The sequence below is a fragment of the Corvus kubaryi genome, unplaced genomic scaffold (assembly GCF_017639235.1).
Source record: "Corvus kubaryi isolate FWS band 111438036 unplaced genomic scaffold, C.kubaryi_AGA036_p1.0 37395, whole genome shotgun sequence".
In the NCBI taxonomy this organism is placed as follows: Eukaryota; Metazoa; Chordata; class Aves; order Passeriformes; family Corvidae; genus Corvus; species Corvus kubaryi.
The window spans coordinates 3,161,278-3,176,295 of record NW_024581134.1 but is presented as its reverse complement, the minus strand read 5'-3'; the positions used below and the strand labels follow the sequence as shown (position 1 = coordinate 3,176,295).

At 39.7% G+C, this 15,018-nt stretch overlaps 1 protein-coding gene across 1 annotated transcript in view; it reads left to right on the top strand.

Moving 5' to 3' along the window:
* Nucleotides 1-1,005: 1,005 nt before the first annotated feature.
* Nucleotides 1,006-15,018, top strand: part of HTR2C (5-hydroxytryptamine receptor 2C) — a 263,086-nt gene continuing 249,073 nt past the window's right edge. The window contains exons 1-2 of the mRNA XM_042039841.1: nucleotides 1,006-1,096; nucleotides 1,466-1,548. The gene's annotated coding sequence lies outside the window, so the exon portion shown is untranslated. The remainder of the gene's footprint in view (nucleotides 1,097-1,465; nucleotides 1,549-15,018) is intronic.

The following is a 15,018-nucleotide window of genomic DNA, read 5'->3' as shown; positions in this document are numbered from 1 at the left end:
GCCAGCAGCTGTGGCAGAGGCTCCTGCAGAATTTTCTCTCTGGCTCACTTTCCAGTGGATTTACACATTTTTCTCAGTTGTGAATTTAATTTCCTCCTCATCATCATAACTTGCCTGAGGAGGATGACAGTGTTCAGCTGGACTTGAAAAGCAAAAGGAAACACATCCCTTTCCTGCGTTACAAGCTCATATTACCCTGATGTCACTTGAAATGTTCACACCCCTGAATAAAATTTTGATGGATATCTTTGTATCACCAATTTAACGACTTCACATTAGGTTATAAGTCTTCAGGTTTTGACAGGACTGTGAATATATTTTACAGATCTCATTTGTGCTGACATCTCTGGGGTCCCATGTAATGTCCACAGAAATCAATAAAAAGGCTTTTGTCAATTCTTCCTGGTGCAGTTGGATTCCTACACTTGAGGATAGAAAGATTTTTTAGGACTCAGGATTTCTTGTTTTTAGGATTTTATAATATAGGAGTTGTCACATGAGATAAAAGCAAAGTTCCCCTATCTCTGCACTCTGTCTCTAGTAATAGTCAGGACCAGCTTTTTGAAGGGAGAACATGAGAAAAATTGCTGGAGCAATAAAAGAAGAGCTTCCCCCAGGGGATTTTGCTTCCTCCTTCCATCTATGAGAAGCTGAATAAAGACTTGAAGCGGGAGAATTTACACTCCTCAAAGTTTTAAATCTTATGATTAAAAAAAATTTTTTCTTGCCTAACTGGGGTTAATTTGCCCTCCACTCTTTCCCTGCTGTTATTAAATCCTCTTCAGCTGTCAATAACAGAATGTGAGGTTTTTCTTAGTATCCCATATAAATGGTTAAATCTGTTTATTTTATACCATGTCCTAAATTCTGCAGTATTATTTGCATTTATATCTCACTTGTTTTATGTGTATTTTCCTTCCTCTTCTTTTTTTTTTTTTTTTTTTTTTTTTTGGCTACGTATTTTTCATAAGCACTTTTTTAATACCTTTTTTGTTTATATTTACAGAGCTTAGCAAATCACAACATGTTTCATGCAATCTGTCTCTGCTTCTGCTGAAGAGTGTTACTGATTTGATAAGAAGCCAGCGCTTTTAAGGTGGGTGATAAAGTTGGGCTCTTAAATCTATATATAAATGGGGTTTATATATACTCTTTGTAGGTTTTCTAGTTTCTAAGATACTTGCACTGTTCTGTTGGTTTAATGGTAGCTCTTGATATACAGAAGTTGAAGTTGTTCCTGTATCTTGTGGGGCTCAGTCTAAAACATCAGAACAAAAATGCCTGCCCTTGGTTTCCACATGGCTGTGCTTGAGAAGACAACATGGGGCATTCTCATAAGCAAGGGACAACTTGCAGCTCAGTCTGTGTGCCAGTGCAGTAGCTCTTCTTCATGCACATCACTTGATGAATTAGTGTCCTGCAAGGAAAAGAAGGAAATTAATTATATTCTTCTTTGTATTTCCAGTAACTGATCTGTAAGAGTGAACCCAATCCCCCGTGTGCAGGATGGCTCTGTTTCACTGATAAACCTAATGAAAGCTGACAAAGGTATGATTCAGAGTTGTCATTTTTATGCCTCAGAGGATGCTGATGGGAACCCAGTGGTGGAAGTGAGAAGAAGTAAACAGTACATAAGTGACTGTTCTGGTCACTGTGGTGGGCTTCAACAGGAGTTCCCTGCTCTCTGTCTGCCAGGGCGCTGCTCCTCTCTGCACAGACCATCTCCTGTCAGATGCTCGAGCCATGGGAATGTGCTGATCATCTCTTTTCCTCCCTCCCTGCTGTCTGTAGACCCTTCCTGTGTGACACATGCTGCTAGCTATGAAGCAGCTGCCTGGAGTTGGGCCAATTTTTACATTACTGCAGGCTGTTGCATATTCTAGTGTATCCACTCCGCCTGCAGTGTCATAGAATCATGGAATAGTTTGGGTTGGAAGGCATCTTCAAAGGTCTCTAATGCACCTCAAAGAGATGGCTTCTTGGTTTCATGTAAATTAAATAAAGTGTAAGGATTAAGATTTAAAAAATAAGTGTTTTTTAATAATGTAAGTATGACTGCACAAAATTGAACTGAAGGTTGATCTAGCCCAATATCTTGAGTTTTTTCAAAGGCATACCAAAAAAGTTGCTTGGGAAAGAGTCTAAAAAGAGGGAAATGGTGGAGTGGGACTCTCTCAAGAATACCTTCCCTGTCCCTAGAGGTTTATGGCAACTTAATGGGTAGCCTCTTTCTATTTAATTTTTGGGGAATTTGGTGAGGTGCCACACACAGAAATTAGAGGACTGTGCTTAACAGGGAACCTCATCACTGAGATTGATTGTGTGTACATCAGTCTTCTGGCACTGGTATTTCTTCCTATCAAAGGACGACCCTGTCTGATAAAACAAGGTGGGATTGCTTGATTTACAGAAAATTGATTTCTGTCTCAGAGGACCCTTGACTCTTGTTTTTCAGCGTGTTCAGAACACATACATAGTTACCTTTTTATTGTGTTATATCCCATGCAATTAAAGCAGTGTGGACTTTTCTAAAGGAGGAAAAAGTTGATCAGAAGAGCCTGAGAGCGCTGTTACGAGACAGAAAACGATACTCTGATCATGTTTTGACTTTTTTTTTTCCACATTTGGGCATTGAATTTAACAACCTCTTGACTTTTTCTTCTTAATCAGGACTACAGATTTTTTTTTTTTTTGTTCAATTAAAATAGTGTCTTGGAGCTACACAGCTTCAGAAAGGTCATATTGTAGAGCCTTATGCAGAGCAACTCTCAGTTGATTCTCCATTCATTAGCTCTGCAGAAGGACTTTTTCCTTTTAAGATAAGAAAGAAGTCAGTGGCACAAAGTTGTTTCCCTTGTCTTCTGATTCCAAGTTTGTTTTGCCCATAGCATGCAGCTTGTAGCATTTTCTACATGCAATCTCTGTGATATATTCTTTTTTGTTTTCTGTTTTCTGCCAGAAAAGCTTTACAAGTAGTCATGATATCTCCATCACGGGGGTTTCTCCTTCAGTCCAAGCTCCTTCAGGAGTTAATTTGCACTTCTGGGTCACCACTGGACAGTGTATTCATGGTTTCAGGAGCAGCAGTCCCACCCCACTTGCCTTCCCATGGCCAGATTTCCTGGAGAGGTTGGGTGGTGCTGGGTAATTTGTGTTCCTGCCTGAGCTACAACCTTGGGGGTATGAGGGAGACTTGAGTTTGTTGCCTCCCAGCCTCAGGAGCTGTTCTTTAACCAGCTGTCTATGGTATTTTAATTTAGGGCTCAGCCCCATTCAATCCCAGATACAAGATCTCTATAGGAAATACTCATCTTTCATTTGCTTTGAATGTGTCAAAATTATGATGGCTAATGTAAATCCAGGGAGTCTTTTAGACTTGGGAAGATGAAAAAGGCACAAATATTTAGCCTATGGCCTTATCACAAGCAGATTTAAAAAAAAAAAGATTTACTAGGTTTTTTACAGGAATGTGAAACATGGCTTTTGCTTTTAACCTCTATTGGTCAGAATTTTTTCATTATTAGATTAATTCACTTTAGAATTTTATAACATGGCAAAATAATGCATGGCTAGAACATTCAATTTTCAAATTTAACTCTCACAGGGAATTAATGAGTAAAGGCCTCAGCAGAGCTATGAATCTGTTTATTTTTGCAAGGTAATAGGAAGTGCAGTCAATATTTTTGCTTTGCTTGTGCAATTTTGATTAGCAGCTTTCAGATGTGGATTACCTGGACTTGACAATAATAGTTTCTGTCTTTTGCCAAGTTTTTGCCCAGGTTCATTTGGCTCGACTTCTGTTATCCAAAGCAAATGGAAAATTTCAAATACAAAGTATGTCAGAGATCAAATCGCTGGGAAATGTGTAATTTTACATGAAGGAAAACCTGCTGTGACAAATATCATCAGTAAAATGACATAATATGGATAAAATGGTGTCAATATGTAAAATAACAGTATTTACTAAAATGTAATGGGTTGATATTCTTGGCTTGATTGCAAACATTTTTCATAATACTTCCCTTGATTCATTGCAATAAGGATACATTTGACTAGGCTGTACATGTTGTTTATCACATTTATTTACCACTTCTGGCAGCCAGAGATATCAGTGACATTTAACTGACATGGGGAGATCAACGAGAAATATATCCTCTTCCAAGTAAATGTACACTGTATTTAGCATAAGATAAAATCCTCTGAAGTATGAGTCCTTAATTCACTGTGTTTGCCCCAGAGCTTTGGTGCAGTTCCTGGTAAACTCACAGGTATGAAATGATGGACCACAGTAGAGGAGCAGGTTTACTTTGGTTTCCTGATTTGTTATGTTTTCTCACTTTTACTTTTCTCATTCTCTGGTGTGGGATTGAGCAAGTGGCTGTGTGGGGCTGAGCTGCAGGACAGGGTTAAACCATGACACCAGTGCACAGAGATCCAGGAATTCTTGTTTTCCATTGCTCCCAGTACAGGGAGAAACTGGAGCCAGAGAAACACCTGTGAGTCCTTCTTTGCCCTAAAACACAGTGAGGAGAGGGGCATGACCTCGACTTTGGGACAGATCTCTCACCCCCTATTCTAGCCACAGCCCACAATGCTGCAGAACAAATGGCCCTTTAAACATTTTGGTTTCATTGGATTGCCGTTTTCTTCTGAAAACCAGAACATTTCTGGCTCACTGTAGTCCCTACTACAAGCTCAGTTTGCTAACTTTATGCAAAACCAGTAGGAAACTCGATACCTGCTGCAAATTACTTACCCTCGAATGTAATACAGTGTGTAGTGACATGAATTCATCTCTTAATATGCTCTGCAGTGCTGAAAAATGCTTCAGATGCCTGAATATAGCATTGCAGCAAGTTCTGTTGACAAAAACATATTGCTCTTCTCATATTTAATCTAATACTTGCTCTGTGACAGAAGGTTGCTTTTTCAAGCTGTGAATCTTCCTGGACTGGAAGATACAAAAAGAATATTTTTACTGGTCTCCAAGACCTGCCAATAAATCAATAATAATTTGATTTATTTTCCTGATACATTTGATCAATGAAGTGAAAAAATTCACGAAGTTTCTGTTTAGAATAAATCATCTTTTCAAGAGCCTGAAAATTCACTAAGTTTCCGTTAAGAATAAACCATCTTTCCAAAAGCCTGACCTTTCTGATGAGAAGATATTTTATCCTATCAGAATTTTCTGTATAAGTGCAGTCCAAGTGTTCTCAATCAATTGCAGTAGTTTTCTAATTTAATGGACCATTGCTGGGTCAATGTCACATTTGTAACCATTGCCTGAAGATGTTTCTTCCTCTTGTCATCAGAGGAAGAAGTTAACTTCATAATATTTACATGGTTTAGTATTTTAATTTTTCTTGTAGTAACCCCAGACATTTTACTCCAGAAAAAAACCTGGGAATGTTATTTTCTCTTCTGACTGTGGAGGTGAGGACTAGACCTGATGAAGTGTTTGAAAATTCTGTGCCAATTGCTACAATATGCCTTGGGGTTTTTTGTTTGTTCCAGCACTCTCTTAGTTTTAATAAATTGGATAAGACTTCTCAGAGCATGACTGGTAGAGTAGCTCCATCTGCAATATATCTTGAAATGCCATTGCCCTGGGAATCCCCTGGATCCTAAACAACTCCCTAGCAAGCCCCCTGTGATGCAGCATTGGCAGCTGCTCTGGTTTTGCTCTCCTGATTATAGGTTTGTTACAGCACAGAGGCTCAGGGATACTCCAGGAACTTTGGATAGATAGCAGTGGGAAAGTTTCTAGCACTGCCTGGTACAGATCACTCATGGCTTCCTAATACCAATAGATTTGTCCTTGGAAACAGAGGCTTAATATCTATTTTTAATGCATGCTTGCATTACTCTTCCAAATATTGGGGGTTTTCCTATTTATTTATCTTATTTTTATTTAGAAAAAAACCCAAACCCAGAATGTGTTTAACAATCCTTCTTAGTGTTTTGTGCTGTTAATTATTGGAAAAGCAATGGTTTATCATAAGTCTCTGGAATGTTTGACTGTGTTTTGTGTTTTTGCTGAGAAGGGCCCAACAAAGCAGGGCCTTAGATACCCTGTGGGTATTCCTTGTGCCACAAAGCTGTGTGAATGTGGTGCTCTGACACAGAGCAAATACTGTGGCTGTCACCAGGCATGTTAGTTCAGGTTAGTGGGACAAAAGGTCTTCTGGCTTGGGCAGGCTCTTGTCCTGCTGGCTCAGAGGATGGATGTGGCCTCAAATAACTCTGTTATTTGTTAACTCTGTATGTCTGTCTCTGTTTGCTTTCAATAAATCCTTTTGCAGATTTATTGTGGTCAAAAGATGTGAGTGAACTTAAAAGCACATAAAGATCTGCAACGTGTTGGCAGATGGAGTGTGAACTATTTCTACCCCAGGCAGGGAAAAGCCATATTTTGCAGCATTTTAGGGTGTAGAAGGAGATCATGGGTATTCACTGCCACAAAAGCAGATGCTATTTGGAATTTCAAACCATTTCTGCCCCTCTATTCACCAGCTGTGTAAATGCCATTGTCAGGTGAGGCACCTTAGTGATGTGGATGGACAAATACAACCAAATGAAGAGGAACAAGTATTCATGTAGCTGGAGGAGGTGGAAGGTCCTGACACGTTGGAAGGAGGAGGGACAGTGTGATATAAAGTGGGGTTTGATCAATTCTTGCAGACAGAATCTATTTAAGGCAGAGGAATCATCTGCAGCAAGCTGCCACCCCAGTAATTGGATTCCTAAAAGTCTTCCAGTTAATACAAGATGCCAGAGTGCTTTAAACTGTGGAAGTTGAAAGTCCTCGTTAGTTTATATTTTCTGTTTTCTGTTTCTGAGGGCTGTGGGGTTAAAGTACATTATTTTGACAGAAGGAGAGAGGAAAAAGTAGTGAAATTAATATTCAACACGCATATTCACAGTATCTGAGAGTAGATGATAGATGCTATGTATATGTGTGAAAGCTGGTGTCAAGAACTCATGAATTTAAACTTATGAAGGACAAGGCTTTACTCAAACACATGAGTTTGTTCAGCTTTTTCCTCTGTGCTGAAGTAGTTGGGAGCAGAAAACAATTAGGATTAGTAAGTCTCTCCTCTTTCAAATTAACAGAAAATGGACAAGAGCAGCTTCCAGTGCACACCTCTCAAGTTTGCACTGAAAATTTAAATAGTCCTGAAGCGTTGTTGGGAAAGCACATAAAGGAAAAATACTTTATCCAGTTGTTGCTATTTGGTTTTACAGCAGAGAGTGTTTGGTTTTGTTAGTAGTATGGATAGATTAGCTATTAATGCTGGAATTTTATATTATTTATTATTCATTTATAATGAATAGTAATATGAAAGTGCCAGCAACTCTCAAAAAGAAGCAAAGGGCATGCTATGATTTGTGAGGAAAGAGAACAAATCAGAAAGCCCCTGGTCTTAGTGTAGCTGCATCCTGAATACTGTGCCTTGTGCTGATCCCATCTCTGTAAAAATGATGTCAAAAAGAATCTTTCAACAGAAGTTTTTCTCTCAGGAGAAAACTAGATAATGCCTGTCAGGAATGTTACGGGCTTGGGAAATGCCAAGGGAAGCGATATCATAGTTTAATTTTCCCAAGGGTTTTTCTTCTACATAGATCCATAATTTATATTACCTTTGCAGGGACTTCTCTTAGTTCCCTTAGTAACTCTGGGTTTGTTTACCAATTACAGCACACAAGGATAAAGCAGTTCGATTGCATTTTAAGTCTTCCAGGTTGTCTTCCCACAGCAATTTACTCTGCTTCTGTTGTCTAGCCTCAGGATTCCCCTTAAAAATCTATTTCCTCTTTAGACTTTGTAATCCATTAATTCAATTCTGCTCTGCTGCATAAGCAAATCTCACCCAGGACCTTGCCTAGAAAGAACTGACAGGATGTACCAGTGTTAAATTCAATGTCTCATGACCAGCTAATTAAGACTTATTTTGAAATGGATTTATTACTTTTACCAAATGTTAAACTCTAACTGAAACAAGTGCCTCTATGGATAAAACGTTACTCATCAGACATAGCATTTGTTACTTGACATCAAGTTTTGAATTTAATGTGATATGGGACTAATGTTCAGAAAAGTGTTTTTGTTTCATGATTTCCTTTCTTTAGATTGCTGTCCTGCATGGGAAAAGGATCTATCTTTTTACTACCAAACACGTATTAAGAGCTCTATTGCCTGTTTTATTGTTAGATCAATATAACCCCAAATACAGGTTTAAGGGCTTCTCCTACTATAAAAGAGGAAAATAAGGATATGGAAATATATGCAAGATATGCAAATACAGAAGAAGTGAAGAATGTTGGAGAGCTGTGATAGCTCTGTGGTAGGCTACAGCATCTCGTAGAGTTGTCACTGCCAGGGAGCCCATCCTTGTTCCTGAGATCATGTTGGCAGCTGCCTTCTGGTCTGTGGCATTGGTACCTTACAATAACCTGAGCCTGTTTGAAAGAAGTTCTGTCTGTAAGAGTTCTGAGAAAAATCTGGGAACTCTTTTGGACAGCTGATTTCTGAGCTGCAGACAGGGCTTCAAAGAACTGGCCAGCACAACAAAGTCAGTGGGAGAGTTGTAGACCCTAAAATCTCTCAGTCTGGAGGTTGCAAATGTATGATAAGCCATGTTCTGCTTTGTGTATGCTGCAGTAAGGGAGTGCTGTTGCTTCTATAAAATGAAACTGTGATATGTGTGCAACGGGAGACTTGTCCCCAGCCACTGCAGAATGCAGCTTCTCACCTCTGCCAGGTGTGCAGAGCTCTCTGCTGTCATGGGCTGGCAGGGATGCTTTCATCCCTTCTCTAGGGGCTGTTTTTGTGTCTGTCCCCTTATTTTTGCCTTTGACCCAGTCCTTTTAAATCTACATTGTGCCATGTTTCAGAGTAGATCCATCTCTAAAGCCTTGCTAGTAACCTGGAGTTGAGGAAAGTCCATTTTCAAAGTTGTAGATATAGGGTTACAGTCATTTATGTTGGAAAAACCCTCCCAGATCATCAAGTCCAACCTGGAACTGCCAAGCTCACGACTAAACCATGTGCCCAAGTGCCACATCTATGTGTCTTTTAAAGCCCTCCATAGATGGTGACTCAACCACTACCCTGGGCAGCCAGTGCCAGTGTTTGACAACTCTTCTGCTGAATATGAGTCTTAGAGCAAACAAATTCCAATTTGTTATTCATTGGCAGCAGTGATAAGAAAGGAAGAAGCAGCAATAAATTGATAAAGCAGTAATAATCCTGGCTACCTCCAAAATAAGAAAAATTAGATTTTTTTTTTGTTTTGTTGTTGTTTTACTTTGTTCCATTCTTGATGTTTTTGTGTCGGGCAGTAAATTGCCACTGCAGATCATGCCTCTGACTGTATTTCAGTTGTAAGAAACCTGGACCTGAAAGAAGTGTGATTATCTGGAGTACTGGAGTGACCTGGCTGCAGAATGTGATAGCACTCTCTGATCTCACTTCTGCAGTCAGAGTTACTAGATTTGTGTGATGCCTTCAGCTATTACACGGACATTAAAGCCTTTTTCCATCATTTGATAACTTTCCTGATGGGCAACATAAAAGACAAGCAGAACTAGTTTTGCCCACAGGACTGCTATAAAATGCTGGAACTTTGCTGTACTTCCACTCTCTGTGCTTGAAAAAACGTGTTTGGAGACCCCTTTGCAAAATAAAGTTACAGGTTGGGCTCTGAACTCTGAACTACTGATAAGTATTCCTGCACTCACTTCCTCCTGTTAAAGACACATGATTCCTCTGTGTGGAAAGATTATAGACATAATGATTTTCTTAACTTCATCAAACTATTCCTTTTAATAGTTTCCAATCTGGAAAGGGCAGTTACTATTTTGGTGAAAGGAATCTAGAGATGACGCTTGGATTGAGTCAGAGAGGAAGGGGGGAAAGGACAGGAAATGAGCTACAGCAAAAGCCAAAAATCCATACAAGATGTTTGTACTGGGGGTAGGCCTGTCATACACAGATATTGACATCTTTGTAAATCCAGACAAATGTCCCTTGCCTGAGAAAGATTGCCTATTAGTTTCTTCAGTTAACAGTGAGGGAAAGCTGAGAAGTGAGATAAGAGCTTTTAAATGTGAGGCAGTTGAGCCTGAGAACAGCACCTCATCTCAAGGACAAATAAGGAATGTCTTCTGCTGCTCATAGGGGCCCATCCTGATAATGTGCCAGGGCTGAACAACCTTACTGATTAAAGTGCAATTTTGTTGTAGTGAGTGCAAGCAAGAGGTGTCACTCCTGCAATAACAAGGTAAAGAGCACAAACACAGCCCTGTTGAGGAGCACTGTGGACACACAGGGTAAAGAGAGAGGTATTCAAGCAAAGGGGAAAAGTGAAGGAGGAAAACACCAGGGATAGAGAAATGGGCTTAGTAACAGTAACAAGAAATATCTGTCTGTGCTTCCCTTCTGGGGAAGAAAGGGAAGAAAGTGGGGAAAAAACCCATTAACATTAGAAAGCATTTAATGTTAGATTCTGTTAAAAAGGGGATTGATCCACTAATCTTCCCAAATGGACACTGATAGATGAAAGTGTCTCTGGACAAACCTTAGAGGTTTTTGTGCAAAAAGGCAGCTCTGACTTTCCTTGTCAGGACTGTAGCAAATGGATTTCAGTGGTTTGTATTTGAAAGAATTGGGATACATGCTTGATTGGTGGCTTCCTTTAGAGCAGTTTTGGTTCTGCAGCATTTTAGAAAATCCAGAGAACTTTATATTAATTGGATTTGAAAGCAAGTTTCAAATCTGAATTCTCATGAGTTTCTCAAGAAAATGCTTTAAAGTTTTTCTTTTTTAAAAAATTATTATTTTAATTTAAGGTTTGTTCATCTCTAAAGGTCTTTTGCAGAAAAATTCTTTTGCTTACACAAGCTTCCCATGAAACCCTGGCAGACTTACTTCAGCTTGTCTGGTGGGGCTGTGGGTCACTGTTGACACCACTGTGGTCCAGGTCCAAATCCTGACACATTCAAATGCAGTCAGAGCTCTGGACAAAGCAGAACTGGGAGAGCAAAGTGCTTCATTTACTTGAAAAAGCACCTAAGCTTTCCAGAAGATTATTACTCATAATTTTGCTCCTGCAGGAAATAAGGCATCTTTAAGGCTTTATTCTGATTCAGAAATATTTTGAAATATCAGAATTGCTCTCAGAAAAAAAGTTACCAGCTTTGTCTGGAAGGCAGTGATATTTGTCTGTATGCTTTATCTCTCTGCATTTGGCATAGCTTTGAGCTGGATATATTACTTGATTTTTAATCTCACTATTATATAAAATATTACCTTAAAAACTGATAACTTTCCAGTAGTTCTTTCCAATCAGTACTTTGCTTAGACTGGCTTTGTGCTTGTCACGGGGCATCAGCCTTGTACAAGCTTATGTTGCCCTAAAAAGCACCTTCATACTGTTTTGGCCTTGCAGAGAAAGGCTTGTTAGGGCATAGTTTGTGGGAGAATCAGTGGAATAAAGGAATGGGAAATTCCTTTAAGGAATAAGGAAAGGAATAAATAATAGTACATCAATCGGATGTACTATTCTTGAGAAAGGTTATAAGGGGTGATGGAAACACAAGAAGGGCTCTGTCCTGAGAATTTTCTTTGATTTTCTTTTTAAAAAGAAAAGCTCTAAATGCAAAAAAGGCATTTCCTTGTTCTCATGAACATTTCCTTCCTTGGTAACTGTTTCCAAGCCGAATTGTTGATGAAAACCAAATCAAAAGTCACTCCGGTCTTTGAAATCCCTTGACAGCTTTTCCTCTCCTGTTTTAAAGCCTGTATTGATGGATTGATCAGTCTGGTTAATGCTTTTTTTGTAGTAGCTCCAGTGCCAAGAGGTCTCATGCTGGAGTCAGTGGCCTGAACATGCAGGGGCTTCTAGAGCAGGGGCAAACCTCTGTCAGAGACCAGACTGCCAGGAACATCGGGTCATGCCAATTAATTCAAGTGTTTGCCTCTTGCTGCTCCCCTGTGCCAGTGTCAGCAGCTCATGTACAGCAGCACCAGAGGAGGTGTTGCACAAATTCTCCAGTGCAGGGAGATTGTAGGGGTTTTATTTTTGCCTTGACTGCTTCAGCTCCATCTGTGTTTCCTAGAGGAAATCTGCAGCTGTATGGATGTTTGCAGGAATTCCTTGGCAGCATGCAGTCAAACACCAGCCAGGGAAGCACACTTTGGATGGAGGAATGATCCCGTCTCTCTGAAATTACTTGTTTCCTTAATCTCATGGTACTGGATCCAAAAGGACACTCAGAAGGAGAAAAAAATTGGTGGCTAGCAATGTTTCTGCTTTGGTTTAAGTGAAGAGGTTACTAAAAAAAAAAAATTGTTTGGTTCTGGTGCTTTTTTGCATTGAAGTATTTAAGCACATCTTTTATTTTTCCCATTTCCAAGTGCATGGCAAGCATTTTGAATTTAGTGCAAAAATGTATCTTTTTTTTCTGACATGCAGATGTGCACGTGAAAGTGAGGGTTTTGATATTCTAGAAGTTAAGGTGAGAGCATGTTAAATAAAGAGAAATTGTATTTGACTGTGGATGAGTGAATTTGCCTCAAAGCTATTGTATTGTATTGTTTTTAAAACAAATTTCCCTTTTCTGAAAGCTAGATTTTAAAAAGAACCTTTACCATCTTCTTAGTCTGATGATCCATGTTTGCAGCCAACTCAAAATTATTCCCAAAACAGACACTTGTAAAACAGCCCAGGGACCTTACAAAAGGGAGTAAAGAACTTGTTTCTGTCCAAATTCGGGTAATACTTGAATTTACTGTTATTAAGGTGCCAGAGTTATGTGGTAGCAGAAATCTCTGACAGCACCATGGCACAGCAGAAGTCATGACCACCTGCTTCAAAGGTGACTGTACTTTTAACCTCTGACCAAGGATTTCTGGTGGACAGCGTGACCCAAACTCTTGCATGTCAGGAAGTCTCCCATGTGAAATGTTTTTTAGGAGAAATAAAGTTTGCAATGATGTAAAGCTATAAATTAAAAAAATCTCAAACAGCAGAATTTGATTAAAAGTGAATGAGGCAAACAAGTCTCAGTCTCTGTGTGCCCAGGGTCTCCTGAAAGCCAGGTTATGGGAATTTTATTGCACACAGAGGGGAAGCTGCTGGTGTTTGAGTTGTGCCATGGCCTCAGTTTTCAAGAAATGTGAGAGCAGGACTCGAGACAAGCGCTGCTCCACAAAAAACTACCTGTTGCTACTCCTGAGTGCAAATTCCAGGCACTCACAATTCAAAATGCACATAAAACCCTGCAGCATAGCTGGTACCCTCTTTGCAGCCCAAAAGTGTTGTCAGACTCACTGGGAAGTGAGTTGTTTGATGTGATGTTCTACTATCCCTGATAAAATCAAACATGAAATTCTGTATTTACTGACTGTCCAGCCTCCCTGAGCTTAAACACTCAGCAGAGAAATGAGGTTTAAGTATTTGTCTCTAGTTGTATTTGTGTTCTGTATAATTGTGGAGATTAATTGACAGTCTTCTATCCCTTTGGGGACACTTCACCTGCTGCCTTTGGGCAGCAGGGATGGGTGATGGGCATTTTAAGTCCCCCCCACAATTGTTTCCTATGGTAAAGAGTGTGTGTGACGTCTGTTTCCCACCTCTGAAAAGCCACAAGTCTTTGAAGTTGTAGAGAACAAAGCATTCTGGGATGTCAGCAGAGAATTCAGGACACGGGGACATGGGGGAAATCTTTAACCAGACTGGAGTTTTGCTGAGAACTCCCCAGTGCTCCAAACTGAGGCTTAAACTGACACCAACATTTTATTGTGGTATGCCATTTGTTTTTCTTGGTGGAAAATACATAAAACTGAGGAGGCAAAGCATGGAGAAACAAGTATGATACTAAATATATTAATGCCTACTATAGAAGCAGCTTTCCTTCCTCGGGATTAATTTTACTGAGAAATGAATGTGAAACACTTGTGAAATGAGTCATTCAATTTGTCAGTCCTAAATTAGTTGGCTTAACTTAAGAAAGTACATTTTCTGTTTACTAATGTAACTATAGCTATGAAGAATGTGGCTAAAGAAGCCTCTGTGATGTTACTGGTGGCTGATTTGGAAAACATTTCTACATGTGACTTCCATACACATCTCTGCTGGGAGGGGAAATGAAAACCTGATTGTGCAAGCCCTTCCTTGTCTTGGCACACTTGAATGGACTGAGGAATATACTCAACTTTGAGAGGAAAAATTTCCCAGCTGTGCTGAGTAACCCTAATGTGCTTCCAGTAGTCTTCCAAAGTGTTACTCACTGGGCTTATTTAGAGGTACATCACTCATTCTTGCTTCCCAGGCAGAAGTGGCTGCTTGCACAGAAGTCAAACATAATTGTTCATATATAGTTTTATCTCTTCTGAGGTAATAATCAGTGTTGAAGAAGCCCTGGCAATAAATGCTGACCATTGCTGCAGAAGGCCAAGGTCTTCTTGCTCCTTGCACTTTGGAACTGGAGAACTTGATAAAGAGGAAAGGATGAAAGAGGGCAATAATGCTGCTGTAGTTTTCTCTTTTTCCTGCTCTGGAAGAAAGGGCATCCAAGGTGCTTTCCTTATGGCTTTGGAGCCACAGAAGAAAGGCAGTTTGAGCTGATAATTGATTTTTCTAATGAACAGAAGGCCAAATAGTGACTCATGGGCTAAATCCTGTTTGCAAAGCAATCTTCTGACCTGAGAAAATGACAAATGACTGGTGGCTGTGTGACTTATAAGCTCCTCAGCACAGAGAAGTAGCATTGCTGCCAGTCCAGAGTGGTTCACAGAGCTTCTACTCCTGAAATAAGAAAGGTCCAGTCTTGTTTAAGCAATGAATCCCACTTTCTAGGATGATTGACAGCTACCATGGCATGGAAATAAACTGCCCTGGCATCACTGCAGGTTTTAGTGCAGGTCACAGGTCCAGTAAGAACCTTGTCAATCATTGCACTCAATGGTGCAGTAACGAACAAAATCAAAACAAAAAATTCTATCAAAGTATT